General features: G+C 52.7%; 1 protein-coding gene across 8 annotated transcripts in view; it reads right to left on the minus strand.

Moving 5' to 3' along the window:
- PPP6R3 (protein phosphatase 6, regulatory subunit 3) overlaps window positions 1-16,412 on the minus strand; it is a 97,377-nt gene extending 80,965 nt beyond the window's left edge. For all 8 annotated transcript variants that reach the window (XR_001145468.1, XM_012725402.1, XM_004682561.2 and 5 more), the window contains exon 1: window positions 16,272-16,412. The gene's annotated coding sequence lies outside the window, so the exon portion shown is untranslated. The remainder of the gene's footprint in view (window positions 1-16,271) is intronic.
- Between the last annotated feature and the right edge of the window lie 214 nt (window positions 16,413-16,626).

The following is a 16,626-nucleotide window of genomic DNA, read 5'->3' on the forward strand; positions in this document are numbered from 1 at the left end:
GGATCCTGCACTAACACTGACAAACTGTCCGAGCACGGCAAGTGTAATTCTAAGGATTTACAAAATCTCTATCAGGAATATGTCAGAGAAAAATCTGTTACTAGCCTGGGAAGGCAGGAGAAATTATTTTACGAGTCTCCCTGCTGAAGCTTGCTCAGAGCCTAACCGAACTAGAGGAAGGAAAATACCAAACTCCAGTCCCACCAACCTTCCATACGTGGAAAGGGAAGCAGATGACTCCAGGTCACTGGAGCCATCCTGTCTCTTCTGGGAAGTGAAAAGCACCAGTGAAATTCACAGACCACAGACAAAGGCTCGAGGAAAGACAGGCCTAACAGTCCTAGTCCCCACCCATTTCCGCTATATTTCTTTCTCTTTTGTTTATTTAAAGATTTATCTATTTGTGCATACAGAACGGGGGTACAGGCTAGAAGTGCAGGGGCGGTGAGAGGATTCACCAGAGACAGAATGGGGAGCAGAACAGGTCGATGAAATACACTGGTGAGGGGAGCAACAGGTGAGACAGGAGAGGTCTGCTGCACCATGTGGGTCAGCTCCCTGGCCAGGGATCGAACTTGCACTGAAGCGGCTGCAGCAGGCTTGCAGTGCTGTGCCCAACCTGTTGCACCACCAGGGAGAGCCATTTCCACTAAATTTCTAAAGGTTTTACCAAAGTTCCTTTTACCTAGTCCATCTTGTGTACCTTTAAAAAAACAAAATTACAAGGCATACTTAAAGAAATATTTGGGGTCTCCTTGGTGGCGCGGGGGTTAAGATGCAGTTCTATGAAGATAGCCAGTCACGCATGGTTCAGTCCAGCGAGTGACCCCCAGGGCACAGCAGACTTCTCCTGTCTCCCCGCTGCTCCCTGGGCAGTGTGTTTCAGCAGATCCCCTCGTTCTTCCTACTCTGTCTCTGGGGTATCCTCTCATACACACCCGGCTCCGCATCTTTGGCCTCCACCCCAGTTCTTGTACGCATAAGTAAATCAGTCTTCAAGTACTATATAGTGTGGAGAGACTGAACACAAGCATCAGAATCATAAATGACAAGGCTCTTGGAATTACAGAGTAGAATATTTTTTAATGTGACTGACAGGCTAGGAGTTTTAATGGAGAATGTAGACAGCGTGCACTTGAGGAAACTAGAAGAGCAACTAATTTCAAAGTAAACAGAAAATGGAAATAATAAAAATTAAGAGTAGAAATCAATGAAATTGAAAGTGAGAAAACAGGCACAACCAAAAGCTGGTTCTTAAAAAGGTCAATACAGTTTATAAGCCTTTCTCAAAGCTAAGGAAAGAAAGACCCAAATTGCTATGAAAGAGACATCAATACAAACCCCATGGACACTAAAAGATAAAAGGAATGTTATGAACAAGTCTATGGTTATAAATTCGATAACCCAGAAAAAAGAATAATTCCTTGAAAGACACAATCTGTCACACAATTAACACGGGGGGTGGGGGGAATCAGGCAATCTGAACGGCCTACATCTACTAAAGGAAGCTAAATCAATGATTAATGAACTTCCAAAATAGCACCATGCCCAGATGGGTGTACTGGTGAATGGTACCAAATACTGAAGGAAGAAACTATACCAAACTCCTTTCAGAAGACAGACACAGAAAGAACACCTCCTAATTAATTCTGTAAATTAACATGCCACTGATACCAAAATGAGACACAAAAACCTCACAATAAACCTCAATGATCTCTCACAAATGCAAATGCGCAAAATGCAAAAAGTCCTCAACGCTATATAGAAATTGAATCAGAAAATGTATAAAAATTATAAACTAAGGGAGATATATACCCCAGAAAAGCAGGGCTGGTTTTAACAATTAAAAAAAAAAAGTCAATGCAGCTCCTTGGTTCACAAGGGAAAAAAAAATCACAATTGTGTCTATAGATGCAGGAAATGCATGGCAAAATCCAATATTCTTATTCTTATGACAGAAACGCTCAGCAAACTAGCACAGCGGGGAACTTCCTGATGGAGGAAAGAACTCTACAGCAAGCATCATACTTAGTGGTAAGAAAGCCAGTGATCTCCCACTAAGATCAGGAACAACTCCAATCAAAATCCAATGAGTTGTTTTGTAGGTACCGACAAAATGATTCTAAAATTTGCATGGAGAGAAAAAGACCGAAAATAGCCAACTCAACACTAGAGGGGAAAAAAAAAAAAAAAAAAAAGAACCAAGTTTGAGAACTGGTGAAAGAACAGGCAAGTAGACAGTAGAACGGAACAGAAAGCCCAGAAATAGGCCCACGCAGACGCAGCCAGCAGACGCAGCCAGCAGATCCTCGACAAGGGACGAAGGTGATACACGGGCAGAATCTTCTCACAAGCGGACCTGACGCATGATCTGGACAGACCACAGACTCCTGACAAAACCGGACCACAGGTCTGAAGGGACAAGGCGATGCTGTGTGTGTGTGTGTGTGTGTGTGTGTGCGTGTGTGTGTGTGTACATGTCTACACAGACACCTCCTAGAGGATGACACCAGGAAAGACCCAGAAGGCCATGTGCAACAGACTAAATGTTTTGTCCCCTTAAAATTCTTATGTGGAAATCCTAACCCCAGCTGACAGTGTTAGGGAATTGGGTAACCGGGTCCCGAGGCTGGAGGCCTCAAGAATGGGCAAATGCCATCCTAAAAGAACCTGCAGAGAGCTCACTTGTCCTCCCTCTAACACATGAGGAGACATGAGAAAATGGCTGACTGCAACTCTAAAAATAGATCATCAGAATGACACTGGTACCGGATCTCAGATTTCTAACCCACAGAACTGTAAGAAATTTTGTTGCTGGTAAGCCACTCAGTCAGGGCTATAGTATCACAGAAGCCCCAACCAAGCCCCAGCCTTCAGTATGACTTTTCTTTTTTGAAGACATTTATTTATGCACACAAGAGCCAGGGTATATACAGGCCAGAGGTGTGGGGTGTATCAAGATTCACCAGGGGTAGATAGGGAGCAGAACAGGTGGAGCTACTGAAACCCACTGCTGAGGGCAGCAGTGGGGAGAGAAGAGAGCTCTGTTATGCCCTGTGGGTCACTCCCTGGCCGGGGATCCAGCTTGTGCTGCAGTGGCTGCCAATAGCTTCACAAGGCTGAGACTTAACCCTTGAGTCACCAGAGAGGCCCTCACAATAACTTTTTAGAGACAGCACCGGAGGTGGCATTCACAGAAGAAATAACTGGTAAGCTGGATTTTATTACAATTAAAAACTGCTCTGGGGCCCGCCCTGGTGGCACAGGAGTTAAAGCGCAGCACTGTGACGTTACTGGTAGCCACTGCAGCATCAGGTCGATCCCAGGGAGGGACCCGCAGGGCGCAGCAGACCCCACCTGTTTCCCTGCTGCTCCCCTCAGCAGTGGGTTTCATAGTCGGCCTGTCCTGTTCCCCACTCTGTCTGGTGAATCCTCTCATCCCTTACACCTCTGGCCTGTACCCCAGTTCTCGTATGTATAAATAAATAAAATCTTTTTTTAAAAAAAAGATGTATAGTGCACTGCACAGCACTTGAGGGAAAGTAGTTTTGTAAAGGATATATTCACCACAGGGTGTGGTCCCCACAGGCACATATACATACATATCCTGTATGTACAGCCCACGTACATACAGGAGAACAAGTCGAACGTGGATCCATTTTACAACAGAAGGTACAAAGGAACTGAGGTGGTCAGAAGTTTAGCCTTATCTATTATTTTACTTTTTCCAATGCAAAGATAATCATGTATTAATTTGTTAAAACTAAAACTTTCTGTTCCAAACAGAAATGGCAGGAAAATAAAAAAAAATTCACACTATGCTGTTTCTAGTCAAGGTTTCAAAATTAAAGCCACTAAGGTTCACAGATAAGCTATTAATCATTAGCAAAGTGGGCACAAAGTGGACTTGGCCACAACCACTTGTTCTCTGAAAGTTCATGACTTCTCCATCACACGCCCCCTCACAAATTCACAGTAACAAATCACCACAGAAAAGGAAGGAACTTTCTATTATTTCTGCCTTACATATGAAGAATCTGGGGCTCCAAAAGGGAAATAATTTGCCCAGGTCAAACAGCCAGGCAGGGCCAATCAAGCTGGCAGCCTGACTCATCCCCTTGGGCCGACCCTGCCTTCGGGCAGCCTCCCCAAGCGCCGCTCCCCACCCTCGTCTGGAGGGCAAGCTCTGTACAGGTACCAAGTATACATGACGACTGCAGGCACCCGCAACACCCACCAGAGGAGGGTGGTGGAGGCCCGGCAGGCGGTGAGGGGCACACCAGTCCCAGGGCAGCGCCTCAGGAACGGAGGCCACCGGCCGACTAGACAACCCTAGGTGTGGACACACGGTAAATGGCAGGAAGGACTCTACCTTTTTCTGGGATAAACACCCACATGCCCAGAAATGTTTATTTAATCCTCACAACAATTCTACTAAACCAGCTCTCCCTCTGCCTATAATCCTTCTCTCGTTCTTTCCTAGCTCGCCCCGAAAAGATGATCAAGCTTTACTGTTTGACGTCTACTGAACAGTTCCACTGGCTACTCATCTCAAACTCCGTGGCCTTGAGAACTGCTGGGGGAGGGCTAAGAGCAGTTACTCAGCTTCACTCCTGGGCTCAGCAGCCTGGCTGGCGCCGAGCCCTGCGCTCCTCCCAGGACCGGACCGTGGCTTACGGGGCTGATGCGGCAGCACCTCGCGAGGGCCCGCTCCTGCCCGCGCGACTGGCCGCCCGCGCTCAGCGCTTGCCTCCCCACTCTCACAGCTCTAGGCAAGGGAAGGAAGGGTCTCAGCATGAAGAAGTAAGAACACAGCGGCCCTCCTACCCCTCACAACAGGCTATGCGTTAAAAATGCTGAACTCTCTTCCTTTCCCCAAAATAGATTTGGCTCGTGGCCTAGTTTGATCCACATCCTTTTTCCAGAATTGTTTTTGGTGTTCTGTGCTTGGCGAGAGTCACATTTAAAGTTCACGTCATGTTTTCGAGCAATCAGTGACCCCCTTTAAAAAGGCAATCATCCTTGACATCTTTCCAACCTCTGCAAAGAAAAGTGGGCTACTAGAGCGAAGGCTTAGCAAGTCTCCAAGAAGCTCCTTGCGGGGCACAGGAACACGCCACGTCAAAGCCCCCTCCCCACTGCCAGCTCCTCGCACAATGCGCCCTTTACTGCTTGCAGTATTCCAAGTTTGTTGGACACCGACGGACACTATCCAAAACGTGCAGCTGGCCACTCAGAGCTAACGACACAACAACAACAAATTCCGAAGTGAAAGGAAACAGCAGGAAGCTAAAATGAAGACTAAGCACCAGCTGCCGGGCCGGGCCGGGCCTGGCCGCCGTGACAAGCCCTACAGGGCAAGGGCACGCCAAGCCTGGGGCATGAACACTGGCCCAGAATCTCTGGTTAACCCCAATAACAACTATGCAAAAAAATGTGAAATATTAAATGCTCAAGGAACATAGCTCCTTGAACTGTGAATTGGGTATTAGGTAAACCTGAGGAGTATAAAAAGCATGCCCAATTTGTGGGATTTTAAAAAACCAGTGACTAAAGTAACAGTGGTTGAAGGCAAACAGGTTCGAGTCGGGGCTACAGCACTCTAGGTGAGCATCTGCATTACACATCAGGACCCCGCACACTTGAGTCTCTGACCACCACCAAGCAATGGATCCGCTTCACCCACTGTCCATTCGCCGTCCCCGTGCCCTTCTGGTAACCTCTGTTTCGGTCTCAGAAACTACGAGTTTTTATTTTGCTCGTCCGTCCATCCTGTTCACCTGCAAAGCATGAATGGCACCATGCTCTGACTTAGCACAATGGCCCTAAGGCCCCATCCATGTCACCACAAGTCACAGAAGTCCACCTCTGATAGAGCAGAGCACTGTTCCACGGAGCATGTGGCCCACTCACCCGTCCACGGTCACTGGGGACAGCAAAATGAACATGAGGCCACAGCAGCGCGAGAGTCAGGAAGGCAACAGGAAAGCATTCTAAAGTCCTTCTGAGATCTTTACGAGGGTAATTAAGGCTTCCGGCTTTAAGTGAAAATGTCTAAGATCGCCAAGAAATGCCTACCCACTATATTACTCGGTGTGAACAGAGTAGACAGTAAAAAGGAAAGAAAACTTTACAATATGTAAGGCAAGAAGCGAAAAAGAACAAAAAAGGTCAAGTTACGAAGCACAAAATAAGATAGTAACATAACCCAACCATCCCAGCCACAACTCGTGTAAATGAATTCACTGCGTCTCTTCGGCACAGAATCCCAACGCAGCCCAGCTGTTAGCGTGCTACTTCCAAAACAGCTCACCTCAAGCATTACAGTCGCGAAAAAGCTGACAAGGAAAGGGCAAAAACACTATCAGGCAACGTTAACCAAGTCACCTGGCACAGCTCCCTCAACATCCGACAAATTATACTCAATAAAAAAAATCCTTAAAAAAACCCACTACAAAATGACAAAGTACACAGCTGCCTGGGAATATAACAATTCTAAATCCAAAGAGCAAAAACTGAGAGCGCAACAAGGAAATATGAAAACCCTATCTGGACAGGGCTTCAACAACATAACACCTCTGTAACTCACTCAACAAGCCGACAGGCTAGTTTGGATGCTAGCTTTGAATTCAACTAATGCATTTCCCCTAAAAGACATGGAAAACAAAACTTTACTTTCATATTTTTCTTAAGCATTTTTGCACACAAGAACTGGGGTAGAAGCCAGAGGTGCAGGAGGTGAGAGGATTCCCCAGAGGCAGGGTAGGGAGCAGAACAGGCAACACAGGAGAGGTCTGAGCCATGTGGGCTCCCCACAGGCCGGGGACGAAGCTCACACTGCAGGGGCTATGGCCAGCACACGGTCTTTAGCCCTGCCCCTTCAGCATAGGGGAGACCCTTACTCACCTATTTTTAAAAACGCGTGTTATATATCGAAATCTGCCACAATGCAGGCACCATTAAAAGACAACCCAACAGGCCCTCCCTGGTGGCGCAGCGGGTTAAAGCACAGCATTGAGAATCTGAAGCCACTTCCGCATGAGTTCGATTCCCGCCTGCCCCGGAGGTGACCCCAGGGCGCGGCAGACCTCTCCTGACCCGCCCGCTGCTTCCCTCAGCAGTGTACTTCGTAGATCTACCTGTTCTGCTCCCCACTCTGTCTTTGGTGAAGCCTCTCACCACCCCTGAGCCTTTGGCCTGTACCCCAGTTCTGTATGCACAAATAAATAAATTAAAAAAAAAAAAAAGACAACCCAACAAATGTCAAAGAATCAAAATCACACTAGATGATGTTTAAAATCAATAATTGATTTAAATGTATGCACATTAGATTTTTTTTAAAGATTTATTTATTTATGCACACAGAACTGGGGTACAGGCCAGAGATGTGGAGGGTGAGAGGATTCACCAGAGACAGACTGGGAGCAGAACAGGCAGATCGACAAAGTACACTGCTGAGGGGAGCAGTGGGCGGGTCAGGAGAGGTCTGGCGCGCCATGTGGATCTCCTCCGGGGCAGGCGGGGATTGAACTCATGCGGAAGCTGCTTTAGCTTCTCAGTGCTGTGCTTTAACCCGCTGCGCCACCAGGGAGGGCCCAGCACATTAGATTTTTAATGTACTTCCTAAACTTCTAAATCAAAGAAAAAAATCATAATGAAAAAGTATATATTCAGAACTGAAAAATAAAAAATTCTACATAGAAAAACCTCTGGGATGTAGTTAATGTGTTACTAAAAGGGATTTAGACAGAAATGTACATATAAATTCATTAAAAAGTTGAAAATCAGAAATTGAAGCACCCTGCTCAAGTATGTGTGACTAACTACAAATAAGGCAAAAATAAAAATAATAGACGTTAGAATTTTCTGCCAAAATATTTGAAAATGCAGACAAATTAATTTTAGAAAAATGTAAATTACCAAGTGACACTCAACAAAAACACTAATGACCCTGTACCTATCAAAGCAATCAAATCAGTAATTTCAAAAGCTCAGAGTAAACACGAGATCTTGGTTTTTACCAAACATTGAAAAATTAATTTCAATATTACGTATTAACTTTCTCACAAAACAAAAAACTGAGGTTTTAGTACAGCTCATTTACCACACTCAATAGTGCGGTAACACAACACGAATCAAGACTAGCCAAAAAGGGAAAATTACAGACCAGTGTTGCCAATGAACATACACACATAAATGCAAAAAATACACAACAAAAACACAGGATTTTCTTTTAAAAAGTGTGCCATGATCAAGTTGAATTTATCCAGAAATGTCCTAAGTCAGTAATTGTCTTTTAAACCTTTCTGTATAATACTAGATTAAAGGAGAAAGATGTATCCTGTTAGAGAAATGCATTCCATTACATTCGGCGCCCGCTCATTTTCTTAATTCTCCCTAAGACTGAAGGATTCCTCCTCACCCACCAGAGGAAAGAAAAGCACTCCAGCAGTTAGCGGTCCGAGATGGCAGCGTTTCCTGTACAGCAGCACCCGGGCAGGTGCCTGCAGAGGCTGCCCCCCTGCACTCGGCAGACTGAAGGCAGGACAGGCAGGACAGGCAGGACAGGCAGGACGAGCAGGGGAGCGGGGAGCGGGGAGCAGGGAAACGAGGCGGCGCTCAGAGGCGAGCCAGCCTGCAAAGGAGCCCACGCGTCCCGCGCAGCGCGCTCAGAGGAGTGACCGCACACGAGCGGCACGAAGGGCCACCTGCAAGTCCGCCCGCCAGCAGTGACATTTTAACTTAAAACAAAAAGTAACAGCACACAAAGTACGCCGTGTGAGGCACGAGTACAGCCAACATGTTTTCCAGGGAGAAACCATGAAGCACTGCAGGACAGCTGGCGCTGGAGCGCAGCTGCGTGCGCGCTGCACGGGCGGCCGGAGACGCCTCGGAGAGCGCACAGGACACCGGGAGCTTCCTGGGCCGTTCACGCCGCGCTGCCAACACACACTTTTCCCCTGAATCCCCCAAGCACAGCGAGAAACAAATCACAAACCGGGAGAAGACAGCCACCACACAGGTAACAAAAGGTGGTTAATCAGAATATCTAAGTCCAAATAAGAAAAACCGAACAACAGCCGTGGAGTTCCAAGCAGCAGGGATGCTGACGGCGGGAGCAGTCAGAGGACCCAGCACCAAAACCGCCACACGTCAGTCAGCAGGTGGCAGGTGACCTTCCTTGGAGGAAGGCACGCAGACGGCCAAGGACCGCGGCCACCGGGGAAGCCGCCGCCAGGTGACGCTAAGCGGCGTCAGCCATGGGCCGACGACTGCTCCCAAGCACCTGCCCTGAGAAACCGCGACAGGCGTCCACCCAGACACCTGCGCACAGGTGCCCAGCTACAGGGCGCACGGCAACCCGGACGGCCACCGACTGGCCCACGGCCACCGCTCGGTCACACTGTGGAAGGTCACTGGCAATAAAGCACATACCGGCAAAGGCCACAACAGGGATGAGCCCTGAAAACACGCCGCGAAGCGCAGGCAGGGAGCCCCCTCCCCAGGAGCCGAACCAAGGGTCCTGGCTTATGCCCCAAGAACGAGGCTCAGGCTCGCGTCCGTCTCCTGTTTCAAGTTACTCTGAAGAGAATCATCCCCACCCATATCACAAAAAGCTGTCATTTCAACAGAACCTCTGGGTCCCGAGTCTCTCCAGGGCCATGGCGCAGGCCACGAGGGTGTTCTCTATTTGCCCCTCTCTCTGCCCCCGCCTGGGAACCTTCCGGTACAGGCTCTTCCCACACCTCGGGTGGGCAGGGCTACGGTCAAGGTCACCCGTGAGTTCTGTGCCACCAAAGCCACCGGCTTTCATCTTACGGGGCCTCTCAACAGCAGCACCAGGCACAGGACCTCCCATTAAGCTCTCGCCTGCGCTCCAGGTGGGGACCCTCACCTGGCTTTCCTCAGCCTCGGAGACGGCGCAGGTGTCTCCCCCGGGCCTCAGTCTCTACTCCCACTGCCACCCTCAGCACTGCTCCTCTCAAACAGCGTCTGCCCGGGCCTCCCCCCTCAACCCCAAGTGCCTCAATAAGCCTGGCTTATAAAGCCTCACACACCTGTCCCAAACACGACTCCTGGTCACCTTTCTCCCTGAATGGCAATCCACTCCCCAGGACAACGCCCAGCGGCAGCCTCCCACCCTGGCACTCGCGCCCACACCCAGTCTGCCAGCAAGCCCTGTCCATGCTGCCGTCCAGATGCCTCCAGACCTGAGCACTCTCACGCCGACCCTTGGGAGTCCTCCACCCTGGTGGAGAGCCCTGAGAGCTCTGCTGCATCTTTCTGCAGAGCACCCACTGCTTACTAGCATCAGGGGCCCGATGAAAACAAACCAACTTACATCTCATGCCACACCCCAGTTACACACACTGCGAAGACCCCCCACGGGCCTGCGTGGACAGCCCCTAGCCTTCAGACCGGCAGCCACCCCCTCAGACAGAGCAGCCTAGACCGTCTTCACATTCTGTCCAGCAGGCTCCTCACCCCACCTGTGGGCAGCTGGCTGGCCCCTCCCTCCTGCTGCTCCAAAGGTCCCTTCTCAAGGAGGCCTAGCCCAACCCCCCTATTTTGAGCTGCAAACAGCTCCCAACACCACCCCGCCTTCCTTCCTCCCTGCTGAATGGGCAGAGCTGCGGTGTCTGTGAGGTGGCCAGTACTTGGTTTTCGACACTAGAACGTGCACTCCAAGAGGGCAGGGTTTGGTCACCACTACCAACCCAGTGCCAGGGCATGTCAGGACTGCCTCGGCCACCACGATTGTCTTATCTGAGTAAACGGGTCTCCAGAGCGAGGCTGGGGAGGGAGGGAGAACGGCTCAAACGACTGTGCAGTTTGAAGACCTACAAAAGTTAAAGAAGGCGACCTGGCAGACAGCAAGGCATGACGCCAGAGACGAGAGTCCGAGGGGCGCTGCCTCGGGAGCTCAGGCGGGAGGCGGCCAGGCACGTCTGCGTCTTAAGCTGGTCGGCGGGGAATCAAGCGCTGGTTTGCCCGTCTTCCACTCTATCTGTGCGCATGCTGAACGTGTGGTCTCCGAATGAATGACCTCATTAGAAATCAAAGTAAAGGCTGATGAGTGCAGATCAGGCCAAATCAGCCTTCCACCCGTGTGGCAAGTGAGTGTCACTGGCAGCCAGCCACCAGACAGTTTACAGGCCTTCAAGGGCAGGCTGAGCCTTCTAAACACCACTGATGCCTGCAAAGCCTAACACTTTTACAAACCGACCGTTCCCAGAAAAGAACTGTGTGGGTATTACATGGAATTAGTTAAAAAAAAAAAAAATTAAAAGCCTCCCTGGTGGCACAGGGGTTAAGCTTCAGCACTATCAAGAGAACCCCAACCAGGAGGGACCCACATGGCGTGGCAGACCTCTCCTGTCAGACCTGTCTCCCCACTGCTCCCCCAGTGTATTTCAGTAGAGCCCCTGATCTGCTCCCCACTCTGTTTCTAGTGAACCCTCTCACCCACCTCTGGCCTACATCTCAGCTCTTGTATACATAAATAATCTTTAAAAATTTAAGTGCAAAATCAAAGATTCAGTCATCTGTTAAAATACACTGACCCTCAAGTCACATTCAGATTCTCTTCAAGAACACAGTGCCCTGCAGAAAAAAAGTTCTACACAACGTGGAAGACTTCACATTAGTTCAGATTTTTATAGACCATTTAAGAAAACAAAGTGCAAAACTTCAAATTTGTGATCTCTACTCCCACCAAAGTAAGAAAATAACATGTATTTAAGTAAAACCTAACAATCCAAAGTTGATTTAAAAAGGAGCAGGGCCCTCCCTGGCGGCACTACAGGTCAAAGCACAGCCCTGCAGGCTCCTGCAGCCGCTCCAGTGCCAGTTCGATCCCGGCCGGAGTGACCCCAGGGCGCGGCGGACCTCTCCTGTCTCCCCGCTGCCTCCTCAGCAGTGGATTTGCTCCCCACTATCCGTGGTGAAGCCTCTCACCCCACCCCGCACCTCTGTCCTGCACCCCAGTTCTGTGTGCATAAATAAATCAATCTAAAAAAAAGCAGAGAGGAGAAGGCCAGCCCAGGGCTCCCGCATCACCAGGCCCCGGGCCCGCCCCACCGGCTTCCTCTCCGGCCCACTTGCAGTGCTTTGCGCACTTGATTCCACAGTTAACAAGATGAGTAACAGCAATATTAATAAACTACTGTGTGCTGGGCAGTGTGCTAGCTACTTTATATGTGATATTCCTTTCCTAGATAAGGAAATTCAGGGACAGAGACGCCACCTAACAGACCACACTCAATGGCAGTCATTCCGGCCCCTGGCCCTCCTGACCACCACAATGCCCTAAGCTGAGGACAGATCTGACAAAACTCCCTCCGCTCAAAGTGCCACACTCGGGGTGGGTGCCAAACCCAAATGCAAGTGCTGACCCCACCCCGGGGTCATGAAGGAGGGCGGGTCCACAGCGCGAGGGCCCCTTACAGCGCTCACGGGCAGCAGAGGCAGAGGAGACCTGTCCTCGGCTCAGGAGCAACCGAAACAGGTGGAAACCGGAGACGCTGTTCCTCGCTGTGTCCCTCAGCACGTAACCACAAGACAACTGCAAGTACCCACACCGAAAGGGGCTCCCCGAGCTCCAGCTGGGATGCCCTCGGGGAGGCAGACACTGGAACGGGGACCCAGTGGACACCACGGCCTGAGGAGTCGCCGGGGACCGAGAGCTGCAGCGGCCTAGGAGCCCATTCTCCAGCACGGCCAAGTTCTTCTCTAAGAATCGGTGACTTCTAAATTCTGTTCTAGCTCCAAAACCATGATTCTCTTCGGAGGACACGCCGAACAGCCCATCAAGCCCGTGCTTGCCAAAGTTCCTCCCACCGCGATCCCCATCTGGGGACTGAGTCCAGGTTTCACCAAGGTCCAGCCAAGGTCTACTAATGACCAGGCCACCAGGGAGCAGGCCTTAAAAGGCATCCTAACACAGCACCTCATGGGCCCCCCCAAGGCCCTGCACCCCCAGGCAAGCTCTCCTTCCCCCTCACCGGTGTCTGCGGGTGGGGTGCAGGGAGCTCAGGCGCCCACCGGCAGCCCGCACAGCGTTCCTCAAACTGGCTCCAACATTCGGCCATGCCCTGATTTCTGCAACTTTTCGATGCTACTCACCAATACTCCTAAAAACACTCCTTTGGGCAAACAGATTTCATGGCAGTGAATCTCTGGGGCACAAACCGTTTCAAGTCAGTGCGTATTCCCACTGTAAGAAACCCTGGAACTAATCACACCCTAGTTTTCTCCAGAGCCACAGAGAAACGCCAGATGAGGTTCCTTATACAGCAGAAGATGCTGATCAAACTCTGCTTGTATGAATTCAACACGCAGCTGTCACTGGTGCCCATCACCCAGCTCAACACTAAGCCACCGTGACAGGAGTAAACAGCCGCTACCCAGAGTAAACCAGATTTGACCAAGTCTGTGACCCGAAAACGTCACAAGCAAGAAGGCTTTCAGGTACTGCCAAGATCCCTTCGCTCGCTACCCCCCATCAGCCAGACCCAGTGGCAGTTCCGAGCCACTGGAGGGTAAAATGCACCGGGAGCTGATCTGACCCAGGACTATCTGCCCTCTCCCAGCAAAGAAAACTAAAGGGGAGAGAAGACAAGAATGGCAGCTCCTGATGCAACTCAACCTAAGAAGCCAAAGCCAAATCGCCCCAAGAACAAATCTCCCGATCAACCTAGATCCCGGTTCCTGCCAGACGCACCTGCACCGGGGAGGCTCAGGGGCTCGGCTCGGCCACCAGCTCCGAGGAGCAAGGAGCCGCCACCTGCAGGGCTGGACCGCAGCTGCTCCGCCCAGGTGGCAACGCAGCTTCACCAGCACAGGGACAAAGACCCGTGCTGCCCAGGAGGCTCGTCAACGGCCTTCGACTGCGTGGCAAGAGGGCGCCAGGAGCCGCCCGAGCCGCGCACATGGGCGCTTTCCTCTGCAGCCTCGGGGCCTCTCACCGGGAGCTCTCACTGACTCCTGAGGAACCACAGCAAGCGCCATCTGGTCCTGGGGGCCAAAGTGCAGCAGCTGCAGCCTCGTGTCCTTCACGACCCGACACAGCCGACACGGGGTCCTGACTCGCCGGTGAGTGAGATGAGAAGGCGGGGCAGGGCCGCTGGGCAGCATCGGGCGAGGTGAAATTTCAAGCCCAGAGAGAAGTGCCCACTGTCTCCCCCACGTGGGGCGCGACGCTCGGCACCGAGAAGCAACACCGTGCAGGGCACTCGCCCACTCGGCACGCCAGACAGCCCAGGCTCTCAGCGTGAGCCCCAAGAAGGCTCCTGCTCGCCTCCCTGGGCATCCCGGCAGCAGGGCACTCACCTGCCGGGCTGGCCACAGTGTGGAAGGCTCAGCTCGGAAGACACCTCATTCCTGCCCCCAAGGGGCAGAACAAGCAAACAGGTCCAGGGTTAACGGAAACTGGCATCTAAACACAGAACTGACAACTGGCTGCCGGATGAGGTTTTGCCTAAACATCACCGTGCACAGATGGGCTTGGCTGGAGCAAACACCACGGTTGGCGGGCAGCTGGGCGGGCCACCGACTTTCAGCACCACGTGGCACTTGCACGAGGCAGAGAGGAAAGAGCTAAACTGTTTTAGCAAATGAACTCTTGCAGAGTCTTCCACAGCGCCGTCTTTCACGCCCGCACCAGCTCTCGCCAGGCCTGCGGCCCGTCCAGGTCACAGGTCCCCAGGAGGGTGCCTTGACCGGTCAGCAGTCCCTGCAGCCGGCCTGTGGTCCAAATCCACGGATCCAAACCCAGCTGCACCTCAGCACTGTCTGGGGCTTCCTGAAGGTATTCCTCAACCCCACCACAAACTGCCAGTGAGGTCGGACACCCCACGGTCTCAAGTGTCCCCAATGACGCTGACGCAGGGCGGCCTGGCCATGGGCCAGAGTAGGCCTTCGCGGCCTCGGCCCTGCTGCGACAGGGGCTGCATGACTGTCTTGTCTGGCTGGCTGTCTGGGGGCGGGGGAGCCCTGCTCTGGCCCACACGTCACAGAGCATTAACAGCACTCCCATCTCTACCCCTCAGAAGCCACGTACCCAGAGCCATGCCAGGCAAAAACTCCAGGCACTGTTCACTGTTTCTGGGGGAACAAAATGTCCCCTCACCCCGCTGAAAGCCAGGGCCCTGAGCAAATTGAAAACCAACCATGTCGGGTCCCCTGCAGAAAGGAAAAGAAACGTGCTTAAAGCCCAGGTGGACGCTGTCCGTGCTCCCTGGCGCCGGCAGCCCAGGCCGTGACTGACAGCAGGACCGAGCCACAGCCTCTGTGCTTCTAGGAAATAAACGTAAGGGTCCCACCGAGCAGGGGGCCGGCAGGGCTTCGCCACCACATCGCTGATTCACCTTACGGGCTTTAAGAAGCCCGGATGTTTGGGCCCCCAGACGGCCTCCCAGACAGCCCAACACATGGAGGCACAAGCCGCAGCCACCCCGGGACACGGCGACAGCCGCGCCGGGGAGCCTGAGCCGGCAGAGGGCTGTCTGCGGGGCGCGGCGGCGGCGCCCTAACGACCCGGCCAGGTCCTCGCTGTCTACCAGGATCTACTTCTGCTGTCACTACTCACTTTCTAGCCAGCTGTGGCTGTCGCAGTCTCCAACAGGTCACTGAAACTAGCAAATGTTGGCTTGTCCTGCTATGCTTGACACAGAGCTCAAGTTCCCTGAGCCAGAACCACCTTCTTCCTGTTCCTGAGGACGCGACACCAGCCAGACGCTGTTCCCACCTGACGCCGAGCCCACCCACACTTGCCCAGGCGTGAGGGCCAGGCAGGCCCGGAGAAGTGAGCGCACAGGAGGGCGGGCGCCGGGCAGCGGCGGCCGCGGGCAGTCCGAGGCGCCGCAGAGGGCAGCAGGTGTTTTCCAGACGCAGGCGAGGCGCCTCTCCAGCGTGACCTTTCACCCTCAGAAGAGCCGGGCACCTGAGGAAGCGAAGCGCCCTGGGGCTGGAGGACCCCAGCACAGGGGCGGCGGCCTCGTCCAGGGCTCCTCTGCGTCAGCCCTCTGTGCAGTGGGGCCACCACTAACTAGCCCCAAACACTTGGAGTCCAACGAGAAAAAGTGAACTTTACTGCCGGCCTCTTCCCAGCCCCACGCCCGGAACGCGCACAGGCGGGCTGAGACCGCCGTGGGAGGAGGCCTCGCACTACCCGCCCCTCTGGCAGTGCCCAGCGGCTAAACCCGGCTGAGGGGGAGCCCCAGAGCCTCGATGGGTAGGAGGCACCTCGCGGCCAGCAGACTGGGCTTTACCTGCAGTAGCGCGGGCTCCCCACGGACTCCCAGGTGGACGCTACACGGATGCCCGCATCAGCGGCGGCAGAGGGGCCAGGGTGCGAAGCCCAGCTTGGAATCCACGTCGAACTCCGGGGTGCAGAAAGCTCGGCCACCACCTAGGAGACAGACAGCGGGTGGCCTCTGGGGCCCCTTCCCACTAGCCCCCCACCTGCCGCTTGACCTTGAGGACACCCCCGAAGTGAGCGTCCCCTCCCCGAGGCGGGGAGCCTCCACATCAACAAGTGCGCGACGCCCAAAGGAGACGCCCACCAAGTGCCCTCCCCAGAGGGCAAAACAGAAGCGGGGTCCGCAGCGGGAGCCAGTCGGGGCG

Source organism: Condylura cristata, unplaced genomic scaffold (assembly GCF_000260355.1).
Source record: "Condylura cristata isolate star-nosed mole 26May11 unplaced genomic scaffold, ConCri1.0 scaffold00015, whole genome shotgun sequence".
Taxonomy (NCBI): Eukaryota; Metazoa; Chordata; class Mammalia; order Eulipotyphla; family Talpidae; genus Condylura; species Condylura cristata.